Here is a 13,718-nt window from a genome sequence, read left to right on the forward strand (position 1 = left end):
TTAACTCAATCCAGAGAAGCATTATTCTTGCTACCCATCGTGCTTGTAGAACTGTGTCAACTGCAGCATTGCAAGTAATATCTGGAAACATCCCCCTGGATCTATTCCTTATCTATAGAGGACTTGCCTACCGTCTGAAGAAAAGAATCCCAACTGAAATACTGGATATTGAACTCAACCTGGACAGTGATACCAAACAGGAAAGAGCTCGTTGCTATAACGAGCTAATCAATTACTGGCAGACAAGATGGGACACGACCACAAAAGGCATTGTTACGAAAAAATTTATACCGGATGTCACATTCGCAACCAGCAAAGCGGTCAACAAGTGGTTCTCAATCAGCATGGAAACATCCTTTCTGGTCACTGGACATGGATCTCTCAACCAGAAACTCCACCAACTAGGTCTGCTAAATCTGACCTCTGTTTCTGTGGGTCTGTCGAGAGTTGGGAACATCTACTATTTGAATGCACTATCTACGAGGACCATAGACAACAACTGCAGGCAGCAATTTTGGGATTTTCTCCTGACCAAGTAGAACTCCTTGTCCATTCCAAAAGGAACTTAGGTGCACTACAGCACTTTGCGGCAGACGTATTCAAGCGTAGGAGGAGGATCATCCTAGAAGCTTCTGCAATTCAATAACTAGTTATTTATTTTTATTATTTTTTTTTTTTACTCTCTCTCTCTTCTTCTCATAATCAGCTAGCACTAGTAGCCCTAGCACTCTCCTGATAGCCTTTTCCTATCCACCCCGTGTGGGATAATTTGGAAAAAAAAAAAAAAAAACCCTCTTTCTTTTCTTTCTTATTTATTTGTTATTTTTTTCCCCTTTAACATCATTCTGCTTGCTGACATCCTGGCTCTATTCCTTTCCTTGACCAGGTTGTGGGATTAAATCTTTTTTTTTTTTTTTTTTTTTCGCGTTCTGACCTGGGCTGGGGCTCCCCAGACCAGGAAAGCTCCTCTCTCACACTAAAAAATTTTTTTTTTTTTTTTTTTATTATTATTATTTATTTATTTATTTATTTGTTTGCGTTGTTGTTCTAGCTATCCATCCTGGACTGGGACTTTCCTGGGCCGGAACAGTCCTTCTCCTCTTTACTCCTTCCCTCTCTTCATCTTATACAAGTTTTTCTTTCTTCCCTGGGAACTCTTCCCCAGGGAGGAGGGCGTGCAGATAGTAGGGGAGGCCTTGCCCTTCTTCTGCTAGGGACGAGTACCTGGAGGAACCGTCCAGGTGCTCACTCCTTCCAGGTAGCCAATAGGCCAAAACACAACATCACGCTACAGAACACACACACATAAGCTCACAAACACAGTTTTTCTTTCCTATCACTTTCTCCCGTGCGGGATGAAAAGCTTTTTTTTTTTTTTTTTTTTTTGCTTTTTCCCTCTCTCCCCTTCCTTTTCATCTATCTTCATGCAATCTGGGATATTCCTGTGTGGATTCGGTTTGGAAAAAAAAAAAAAAAAAATATTTATTTTTATAAGACACACACCGGCCTTACCCTTACAGAGTGTATAAAAACTGAACAGAGCAACGAGGCGGAGATGAACTTCTGTTCTAGGAGCCGCCCATACAAAAACACAAAAATAAAAAAAAAAAAAAAATACTCTAACGTAGAACATTTCCTTTCTACGCATCCGCCATATTGCCCATCTATTACTCCAACCAGCTCACGGAAACAAACGTAATCCATTGCTTTACCTACAGTTTACGTTACCCTCGTGGTAGCACAGTTGGTAGGATCTCCGTCCTCCCCACACCGGGTGAAAAAGAACTGAGTTCGAATCCTGTCGATGACGAGAGGAATTTTTATGAGTCTTTTTCAGAACGTGGCTGAGTTAGTCGGTCTCAGGCGAGGGTAGCATGGTTTTTCTCCCAGAAACTCGGATTTTTCGTCCAGCAAACAGAAAATCGACCACCACAGAACACACAATTTGCAGACAGTATAAGCGGAGCAACATGGCCTTAGCTGCCAATGCTCCTAAAAACCCATATGTGTGAAAAAAAATAAATAACAATTGCCGGAATTTGTTCCCCTTTATTTTTTTTTTTAACCAAAGGTCAAACTGATCTTACAACACAGCAGTTTACAAAGCATACATTGGTGTCTCATGCCCTTAACTGCCTTGGCTCTCAAGCAAAACAAGTTGTGTGATTATGGTTGCAAGGAATGATGTCAGACATTGCCTTCTCACGGATTCTATCGTATGATTGACGAATTGGCCTGTGCAGTTACAACGTTACCCGAAATTACAGTCAGTGAAGAGGAAAAAAAATATATAAAATACAATAATTAGGGGAAATGTAAAATAAAATCTGACAAGCACTAAAATAAAATCAAGTACTGTGACCTTGTAAAATGTACTTCACCGCTTTTAAGCCAAGCACTGACTGGTGCTTCTACTCCGTCCCTTCCAAGTAGTTGCGTTACTGGACATATATGCTTGTAGACATGGGCGATTTGGAAGAAAAGGTGCCGCTCCTTAATTCTTTTTTCCGTGCGTGTGGCGGATAGGAAACGGCAAAGAACCACCGTGAGAAGGTGACACGCCTGATGTCAGCGTTCCCGCGGTAAATCGATGAACCAGTGACCGTTTTGAAGTGCGTATATCAAAAAAAGGGGTAAGCCTGCCATGTTAGATAGAAAAGATAAAGCTGCAAGGTTGGCAGTGGGCCAGTATTGGTAGACTGAACAGCAGACAGATTTTTAGTTTTTTTTTTTTTTCTTTCTTTCTTTCTTGTTGCCATTGTAGAATGTGTATAAAGAGAATGAACTCGCTAACCGCCCTGGTACGTGCAACGGATAATATTAATAGTGAGTTTTCAAAGAATTAAACGAGATTTACAGGACTGGTGTCATTGTCACCAAAATGTATTGAGTTTGGTGTAATTTTAAATAATGTTTTTTTTTTTATTATTAATACAATAGATAAATAATACCATATAGGCAAGTTTAAAAAAATTAGATCAAACGACCATTTTAATTTTTACTTTTAATTTTATCTGATTTGCATCTTTCCTTTTCTTTTTCACATGTTTGTACCATTCTAACGATGTTGTTGGGTTTTAGGAGCATTAGCGACTAAGGCCATATTGCTTCGTGTATACTGTCTGTAAATTGCGTGTGCTCTGAGGTCGATTTTCTGTTTTCTGGATAAAAAACCCCTGAGTTTCCGGGAGAAAAAACCATGCTACCTTCGTCGAAGACCGACTAACTTGACCGCGTTGCGAAAAAGGCCCATAAAACTTCCACACGTTATCGACGGGACTCGAATCCAGGTGTTTTCCACCCAGTGTGGGGAGGACGGTGATTCTACCAACTGTGTTATCCACGAGAACAGCATCCAGATTTTCTATCCAGGTTGCTATTTTGTACTTAAATTCGGATGATCCTTCATTGTTGTTGTAATAGGGTTTTGGGAGTATCAGCGACTAAGACCACTTTGCTCCGTGTATATTGTCTGAGGTTGATTTTCTGTTTTTCTGGACGAAAAACCCGATTTTCGGGAGAAAAAAAACCATCCACCCTCGCCCCAGACCGACTAACTCAGTCACTTTGTGAAAAAGGCCCATAAAAATCCCTCCAATCATCGATGGGACTCGAACTGATGCCTTTTCCACCCGGTTTGGGGAACATGGCAATCCTACCAATTGTGCTACCCACGAGGGCCGAGTTAGTTGGTCTCAAATGAATGTGGCCTGATTGTTTTTTCTCTCTAGTAACTGGAATTTTCATCCCTAAAACAGGTAAACTGACTGTGGAATACACACTGTTTACAGACAGGATTCTCTGTAGTGGCGTTCACAACTTCCTCTCTTTCGTGAACAGACTCTGATGTAACTAACAAGGTTCAAGAAGAGGGACGATGCTTGAATGGATATCTTCACTAACAATTTTCTACTGGTTAGGGATATTCAAGAATGACAACTCGCGAAGAACCATGACAGTCTGTCATTCAGGACATTAAATGAGGTACTGTTACGACCAGAGGTCTGAAACACACTCCTTATGACCTAGTTAATTTTTTGCGATCCTGTCATTCATATTATAGTTTTAAGGTAGATTCTGGTTTAATGAGGCAAGAACTTGTACATTTAAGCAGAAATACATGAATCATCTGTACAAGTACACTGAATGGTCACTTTATTAGGTTCACCTACTATTCATGAAATGAAGCCTGCAGTGACAGTATCACGTGTTCGTAGCATGCGATATAAAGCAGGTGGACAGATACGTACGGATGCTGGATATGTGCCATGCAGTGCGAGAATGGGCAGGACAAAAATATAAATGACTTTGAACGTGGGACAGTAATCGGTAATATACGTGCCAGTATGAGTATCTCGGAAACTGCAACCCAGTTGGGGTTTTCACGTACGATTGCGTCTCGTATGTATAAAAATTGCTCTAATAACCGAATAACAACCAACCAACCAACGAGAGGGCAATTTAGTGGTGCACATTGGACCCTTAATACCAGTGGGGCAATATGCCACAGGTAATCTGGAAATGTTTACGACCAAGTGCATCTTATAAAGCTGCAGTGTGTCCACCTGCGAATGTAGTCGTCCATAATGCACTATGTCACAAGGTCAGAATTGAACAGAACTCGCTCCAGGAATAAAGGAGTGAATTCAGCCTAGTGTGCCAGTCTCCCCAGTTAGCAGATTTTAACGCAGCTGAACACCTTTTTAGATGAGCTGAAACAATCTCTAAGCAGTAGAGATCCGCCATCATCCAATTTGCAATAACTGTGGGAAGCAGCTGAGTAAACGTGAAAAAGCAATCTTCTAACACGCTTTCGACACCTCGTTGAGTCTATATTACGACGAATCCAGGCTATTCTGTGGGTTAAAAGAGGACTATCGCTGTAAGTATATGCACCCGATAAAATGACAACTCATTGTACACATGAATCATAGTTAGAAATTGTTCATGACATGCAGTAATCTTCAACTTAGCCATTCAAATTGAAATTAGGACTTCATCGCACATCAGAGTGGTGCAATATCATTTGACAATAGCGAAATATTTAAATACAACTGAAGGCTTACTGACAGTGGTGTAGCTAGCAAGCCGTTAAGTTTGAGACCCCTGTTTGAGGCATGGCTAATCTAATGAGCATGTCTGAGGAAATGCTCAATAAGTGAAAAATCAGGGGGAAACTAGCAGTCCGGGAGAGCTTAACGACAATGCTGAGAAATTTCCTTACGTAGCAGATTGGTCAGCACGACACATCCCGCTCTTCAACTCGTTGGAGAGGTTTGGGTTCGATTCCCATTGATCAATGACTGGAGAATTTTCTAAAGACCACAATCGAGGCTATAGTTGGCCGATTTCAGGCTGAAGAAATTGGATTTTACCCGCGTTAGTTATTCTGGGTTTTTCAGCCGTCACAACATGCAAATCAGCCCTTAATCACAAATAGACAAACGAAAAACATTATACGAATATGGGCGATAAGCTATGGTGATGTTAAAATAATAATTTCAATGCAGAAAAATTGTCTGCGTTGTGGACATGATTACAGTTTTTTTGCATTGTTGACAGTGCAAAGAAATTAGCTTTATGATCATTATCCTATTGAAAAAAAGGTTGTCCGCATATTGTCTGATTGGGATAAAGGGTAATACAAATGTTGTCCGCGGAAAAAGTTGAGGTGTAAGTATAGTTTCAACGTAATGTGTGTGAAGCTCCTCCCATCTAAACGGAATTCGAATCCAGGCCATTTCTGGACGACTATCATAACCAGTGTGTTGGTGTTGAGGGCGGTGGTAATGGGTTATCATCTATTAATGGCGCTTCATAATGCTTGATATAAAATAAATAAATTTTGTGTATATATACCAGGACGTCCACATAGGGTCAAAGGAGTTTAGAAGGTAGAGTGAATACAAGGACAACACCGTATAAAGCAGTCATATGGGCGACAACCACGATGATTGCTAAATACGTTGCAATTGCCAACTCAAATCTGCATACCATCGTATCCTTCCGTTTGTCCACTCAGTTACGGCGTATTTCCCAAGAAAGAATTAACATGGCCTTCAATTCTTCTCAAGTAGATAAATCTATCATTTGCAGGCTGCTAGAGAATTATCAAATTCTCCTCTCTGATGCTTATGTCCGTGCTTCAGAGCCTGGATTACTGCTGTTGATGTTTTCTGTTGTTCATGGTGCTGCTCTAGGATCTTGTCTAACATTAAGGAATTTCTGGTTGTTGTTGTTGTTGCAGTACGATTTTAGGCGCATCAGCGACTAAGGCCATATTGCTCCGTGTATACTCTCTGTAAATTGCGTGTGTTCTGCAGTCGATTTTCTGTTTTCTAGACGAAAAACCACGCTACCCTCGCTTGAGACCGACTAACTCAGAGACGTTGTAAAAAAAAGGCCCATAAAAATTCCTCACGTCATCGACGGGATTCAAACTCGGGTCTTTTTCAACAGGTGTGGGAAGTGGACGATTCTACCAACTGTGCTACCCACGAGGGTGGAATTTCTGGGTGGACCATCCTGCTTTAAGGAGTCCGTTATACTACCCGATTGAAACTCATTCAGTTGAGCATATTTAGGTGGGAGACTTAAAAGTCTTGTAAGCTCCCTTCGAACTAATGGTCTGTTTGATCATTTGCATATACCATCGTGTTATAGTAAAATACACATTTTAGATAGTTCTGTTAACTCTTTTGGGAACGAAGCAGTTTTTTTTCTGACAGCGAGTGGCTATCGAACATTGACCACAATATCACGTGACTCTGTTCATTCATAATCAGGTTGAACTTGAATGTCTGGGTCAAATTTGAACCACCTCGTATTTATCGGCGCCCAATATCTGTGCGCGTGTGTGGTCCACAGGGAACAGCTAAAAGATTTCTCGATGTGCGTTTGTTTTCTTTATCTTTCACTTAAGTACATTTTGCAGTTAGCAAATAAGACATATACATGCTCAGTCATTATGTGGCGTTTATTTTCCATGCAATATTCGAGGATTAGCTAGTTCGGGTAGTGTTATTCACTAAATAATTTCTTAGAGGATTTCAAATTGTTTCACTATTGCCAGCTAATCTTTCTTTCTTTCTCTCACGTACATACACAGGGTATGAGATCATCTCAGTCACCACGTGTTTAGTATGCAGGTCACTAACCAGTTATCGCGTAACTTGTGATGTGGAAAAAGAGAAAGGTCAGGGTGGTTCGTAAATAAACACTGTAAGGGAAAACAAATGGAAGAGTTGGAGAGAGAGAGAGAGAGAGAGAGAGAGAGAGAGAGAGAGAGAGATTGAAGCCCGAGACAAAATACCGCAGTCGTGGGAGATAAGGATGCTGTTTCTGTCTTAGAATTACGGTAGAGTTTCAACAGTCCCGATGTCCTTCGTTGTCAAGGCAACTTTTTTTCAAGGCCATTTTCAGCATTTTGGAAGTACAGAATGCTGTAGGGTTCGCAGGAGGAGGTCTAGCGTCATGGCAATGCAATAAAATACCCACCAGTGGCCATTGTTAAAATATTGCTCAAATTATAACCAATCAGAAAATTTGAAACAAAAATTTGAAAGCTAACAGATGAAAGTTGTTTTATATAAATAATATTGGTGGTAGCTGAATATTGGGCCCCTTAGTCATATCTGTGCAATTTAACTTTTTGACTTTTTTTTTTTTTTTCTTATGAAAACCTCGAGAACGAAAGATATTAGAACCTATAGTACTTACTACTGCAAACCGATGGAAAAGACCTGAGTTCCAATCCCGTTGATGATGGGAGGAATTTTTATAGGTATTTTTTACATTGTGGTTGAGTTAGTAGTCCTCAGGCAAGAGTTTTTCGTCCATCAAACAGAAAATCGACCACAGAACACGCGCAATTTACAGACAATATACACGGAGCAACGATGCTCCTAAAACCCAATAACAACAACTTACTACTGTGCGTTAGTTGAAGGTTGAGAAGAAGATTCTTGTTGACATTAGACTTGAACTTTTGTAGATTTTTAGGAAATACGTGCGAAGGGAGGTTGTTTCAGAAAGGAAGAAAAAAAAAATTGGTTCTGTGAGTTTGAAGCTGGACAGTAAAAGGATGCTGACCGGTTGCGACACGTGTTCGGAGTGGTTTGGAAGAGATGTTGTTGTTGAGTTTTAGGAGCATCAGCGACTAAGGCACGTTGCTCCACGAATATTGTCTATAAATTGCGTTTGTTCTGAGGTCGATTTTCTGTTTGCTGGACGAAAAACCCGAGTTTCCGGGAGAAAAACTATGCTACCCTGAGACCGACTAACTCAGCCACGTTGTGAAAAAGGCCCATAAAAATTCTTCCTTTCATCGACGGGATTTGAACTCAGATATTTTCCACCCGGTGTGGGGAGGACGGTGATCCTACAAACTGTGCTACCCACGAGAGCGCTTGATCCACAGAAAAGAGAGAGAGAGAGAGAGAGAGAGCGGGAAACATAAAAACCAGTTCAGAAGAATCGTACCCATGGAAGTATCTATAGAAGAGGCATGCAACAGAAACAGAACGTCTATGAGACAGAGACTAGGGCGACTTTGTTAGAGATGAATCATTTATTGACAATTTCATGAACGGCCGGCTATCCAGGGGAAAACGTGTGTGGTCCACTAATCATACTTGCGCCCCTCTATCTTTAGATGTCCAGAAATGGTGTGAGCATGTGCTGCGTTTTAAGCGAGATCACCGTGTGTCCGAAGCATATCCTTGGAACGAAGCGTTTAACATTTCTTCACCTACTAGTAATACAGAAATTTCCGAAGAACAACTAATAAAAATAATAAATTCACTACCTGACAAGTCCACCATAGGAATTGACGCAATACCTCTGTTTAGTCTAAAAATTGCTTCTCATTTCATCAGCAAAGAGCTCACTCAACTCTACAACAAAGTACTCAAATTTGCACAGGTGCCTTCAAGCTGGTTATCATACAGAGTCGTGGCAGTTCCGAAAAAGCCTCATGCGAAAAGACCGGCTGACTTCAGGCCAATATCAATTGCCTCTCCCTTCCTGAAATGCCTCGAGAAGTGCATCTATAATGATGTAGCACTCGCAATCTTTGCGCATAGGCCAGAACACACCCATTATGCCATGCCTAATAGATCTACGGTAACCTGCCTACAGTCATTATCACAGAAAATACTTCAGGCCTGGAATGACAACGAAGATCTTCACACCATTTTTCTCGACATGAAATCTGCTTTCGACTCAGTCCAAATAACACCCCTTCTTGCCTTACTTGAGAGATTCTACGGGATATCCGGAAATATGCTCGAGAGCCTCAATAATTTGCTATCTAGGAGAATGCTTCACTTCAAAGGCGATGGCATTAAAGTCACTAAAAGCGTCGAAGTAGGGATCCCACAAGGTAGTTGTCTCTCAGCCTTGTTATTTGCAGCAATATTCGTTCCATTAATGGATCAAATTCCAGCGTTCCTATCGTATTTTGATGATATTGTTTGCTACTTGCCATGCAAACGCCATGTTGGTCCTTCACAAGAAAGACAAACCGCCTCTGAATCTGTAAACAGCTACCTAAATACATTCTATAAGTATACTAAATTTTTTGGCCTGTCAGTCAATCCAGAGAAGTCAAATTATCTCATCTTTACGCCAAGTCGGATCACTTCTACTGATACTGCATCTTCTCTACTTCCGGAATTGGCTGGAAATGTCCTGACTCCCACAGACAGTGTCAAATTCCTAGGAGTGATTCTTGATGCCAACCTCACCTATAAAAAACAAATCCAAGCTCAGTATTCCAAAGCCCTGAGAGCGTTCTGGTTAATAAAAATTGATCTGTGCAAAACTCACAATAAGAAAATAATCAAGAAGTACCTCGCAACTTACTTCTATAGTGTACTCTCCTATGCCGTGGAAGTTTGGTCGGCGGCACCACCCATCAGCCTCAGGAAACTATGGGGCCTCGAATTCTGGGTGCTGAAGTGGGCCAACTCGTGGTCGCACCAGATCTACACAACATCTAAATCTACTCTCTGCTGCAACCTGCAATATACGCCCATAGTCCACAGAGCCCATGTGCTAAAAATAAAGTCATTCCTTCATCTGTGCTCAGCTAAGCAGGATCACATCAACATCTGGAACACGGTTGGTTGGCGTTTGCCAGGCAGACATCTCCGTAGTACTCCCACCTTATGCTCAAGGCTCCAGCGGTTATAGAATTTCAAGAGACACTTCCCTAATGTGACTCTGGACACTCTCAACTCGCTCAACATCGACATCGACCTGTGGACAAGGTATATCGAGATGGCATCTTGTCCCATCTTGCTGTTTGTAAAGGACATTTATGTAAGTGCCGATCTTAGTTAGCCGATGTAATTTCATGTTCTGCTCAACTTGTAGTCCTTTTTCGCTGTAATTACTACTTCATTCATTTTTACATTTTGACTATTATCTTTGCTTTGATCTATTAATTATTATTTATTTATTTATTTATTTTATAAATCAAAATCACTTGTATAAACAACTAATTGTAAGATTCCTCTGGCTTTCTGTGTAAGGAATCACTAGTGTATAAAATTTATGTTAATAAAGAATCTTATTATTATTATAACTTAATGACTAGAATGGAGTCTAGAAGTTGAGAGGGGGTTTTGGGCACCATCCTAGATGTGGGATGAATGGTAGAGCGGATTTGAGTGAAATCTTCGATTCTTTTAAACTTAATTGTATTCTATTTTATGATCATCACAGAAAGCAGTAACATAAAGAACAAACTTTTACTTTTGATTAGTTGTAATAAGAGAAGCGTTTAGGTAATCGTTCATGATTTCTTCAGGAGCGAACTCAAGGAACAATAGCTCATTTATGTATTGTATTACTCCAGAATAAAACCAAGGTAACACTTCAAAGTTATCTCTTTTTCTCTCTCTCTTTCCACCTGCCCACTTTCATTGTGCATTTGTTCATGAATTACGAATATTTCACTATCTTTGGACGCTACAGTTTAAAAATAGCGCACTTGCATCTGTATACTAGTTTCCAGCTCTATAATCTCTTCTTAATTACCTATTCAAATGTAGGACTTCGGCTGGTATTGACTCACTCACTCCTTGTACTGGAGATAACTACAGCGTTTGTAGAAACGTAAAGCATTTACAATTGTAGACCAGTACAAAATTATTTCTTGCTAAATACATATAAACTTGAAAGTTGAACATCTTAAAGAGTAAAATAGTTGGACTTTGCTTTTGTAAGTGTATAATAGTCAAAAAATTAGAGTTACAGGATATGGCAAAAATATTAGGAAACCTTGCATCAAAAAAATAAATAAAATAAAATAATAATAATAAAAAAAAAAACCTGTCATATCAGGGCCATCCCAGAATTAAATTATATGCCTATGTGTAATATGTCCATAAATTGCGTGTATTCGATTTGCCTATTTTGCTGGGCGAAAAACCAGAGTTTCTGGGGGTTGAAACCTTGCTATTCGCACCTGAGACCAACTAACTCAGCCACAGAGTGAAAAAAGTCCATAAAAGTTCCTCGCATCATTGACGGGATTCGGACCCGGGCCTTTTCCGCTGAGCGTGAAGAGGACGGTGATTATAAATACTGCGCTACTCTCGCAGAGGGGAAATGTTCCATCAGATAAATTATTCTCTTCCATCAGAATACAGCATAATTCCAATAGATACACTACCTAACTACTTTATTAGGAACACGGAGACTTGGCAATAGGCAACAATTTTACTCAAAAGATATGTGAATCAATCGAAGAGCCACATGGTGTTTGATGTGTGACCTGACTAATGTCCAACCAGTTCGCTGTTAATGGAGAATGGACATGATCTTATGGACTTCTAAAGAGTTATGATTGTCGATGCGCGTTTAGCAGGTGCTACACAAGACATGACGGTTGCACATGCTGAGGGTTCAAACACCAGTGTCACTTGAACCGTTTACGAAAAAATCCTTGGGAAAACATCGGTGAACTGAGGCAAATGCAACGGAAAGTACAAACCAAGGTGTTCCACGTCTGGAGCGGATTATAAAGAATAGAAGGCCTTCACGAAATCTACCTATCCTGGACACAATCACTAGGTCAAGGATGTTTTTTTATCACAACTTTGAATAGAATGATTAACCGTATTTATTAGTCATGTGGGGTTGAACTACGGTCAACTCAAGCCTTTTTTCACGAAATGAAAATTTTTCCGTTTCGCAAAAATTTCCATTTGGACCTCTGGATACTTTGTCCCTCTTCACATTTTTTGGCTTAGGACCTCATCGTGTCTAAATCAAGCCATGAGTATACCTAGAAATGATGCTTATTTACTACCACGTGCAAGAGTACTTTTAAGGTCACAACGAAACCATCCACCTCTGCAAATGTTTGAAACTGTTTATCTCAGAAATGAGAGGAAGGCTTCAAGCATTGGCCTGGCTAGCTCAGTCCTCGAATCTCAATCTAATATATATATATATATATATATATAACTACACAACAACGGTTGTGTAGTTGGACTTTATGGGTCTTTTTCACAACGTTGTTGTGAAAAAGACCCATAAATTCGAATCCCCTCAAAGACCCATGAATTTTTATGGGTCTTTTTCACAACGTTGTTGTGAAAAAGACCCATAAAAATTCATCGCATCATTGAGGGGATTCGAATCCAGGTCTTTTCTACCAGGTGTAGGGAGAACGACGATTCTACCAACTGTGCCATTCATGGTCCAAATAAAGTAGACAAGTAGTGGCTACCTTATTTGGACCATGAGTTAATAGCATTAATTTATTCTGAGTAATCTAGTATTGTTTATGACTGGTATATTCTGGTACAATAAAAAAAGATCCAATATATGATACTAGTGCATCTTTAGAAACAGTATTTCTCGTTATGGTCCATCGTTGGGCTAATATGGAATAAAGGAGTGGACATGCCACATTTTATTGGAACCATGCCTTTATTAGATTTCATAAGGTAGGTTCAACAGAGACTCTATCGATGATGGAGTCATTCTAAAATGTTTAAACTGTAATCTATGCCTGTGTTTTAGAAACTAGATATATTAACGTTTGAGATCACCATAAAAATACTTCTGTGAACTCGCTAGATATGTTAATCTTTCATGATGTGTAGACTTAGGCCTATGATTCTATTTTTCTCCAAGATCCTGTCTCCAAATATGAAAGTGGTATCCAAGCTGATTTGCGTTTGTGAATATTTTTAAGGTATGCAGTACTATTTGATTATTAATGGACTCCATAAGTAATTTCTCAAATACCAAACATAGTTTCTTAAAATGGTAATTTTATCTTCTTTCTTGTTTTTCGGAATATTTTTTAAAGGAATAATAAGTTTCAACTGACATGGAATTCTCTACACTGAAGAATTTCAAAGTTCCTGTTGGTTTCCAACGCGTTATTTTGTATATCCACGGCTATATCTACGAGTTAAAAATTTAGGTGGCTGATAATGTAAAAGAAGAGATGAAGTATTAAATTTCTGTCTGTTTACAAAATGAACTCCATTCACCACTTTAAATGTCATATTTGGTTTTTCACTCACTCCTCAAGAAAGATTCATGCAGCTGTGTTAAAAGTGACATAAAGCAACCAAGAAGAAACATTCTACGTAAAAGAGGAGATGGAGTATTAAATTTCTGTCTGTTTACAAAATGAACTCCATTTACCACTTTAAATGACGAAAGCCTCTACATGTAAATGGAATGGGCAA

The sequence above is a fragment of the Mastigoproctus giganteus genome, chromosome 10, assembly GCF_048544385.1.
Source record: "Mastigoproctus giganteus isolate SK-2022 chromosome 10, ASM4854438v1, whole genome shotgun sequence".
NCBI classification, from domain to species: Eukaryota; Metazoa; Arthropoda; class Arachnida; order Uropygi; family Thelyphonidae; genus Mastigoproctus; species Mastigoproctus giganteus.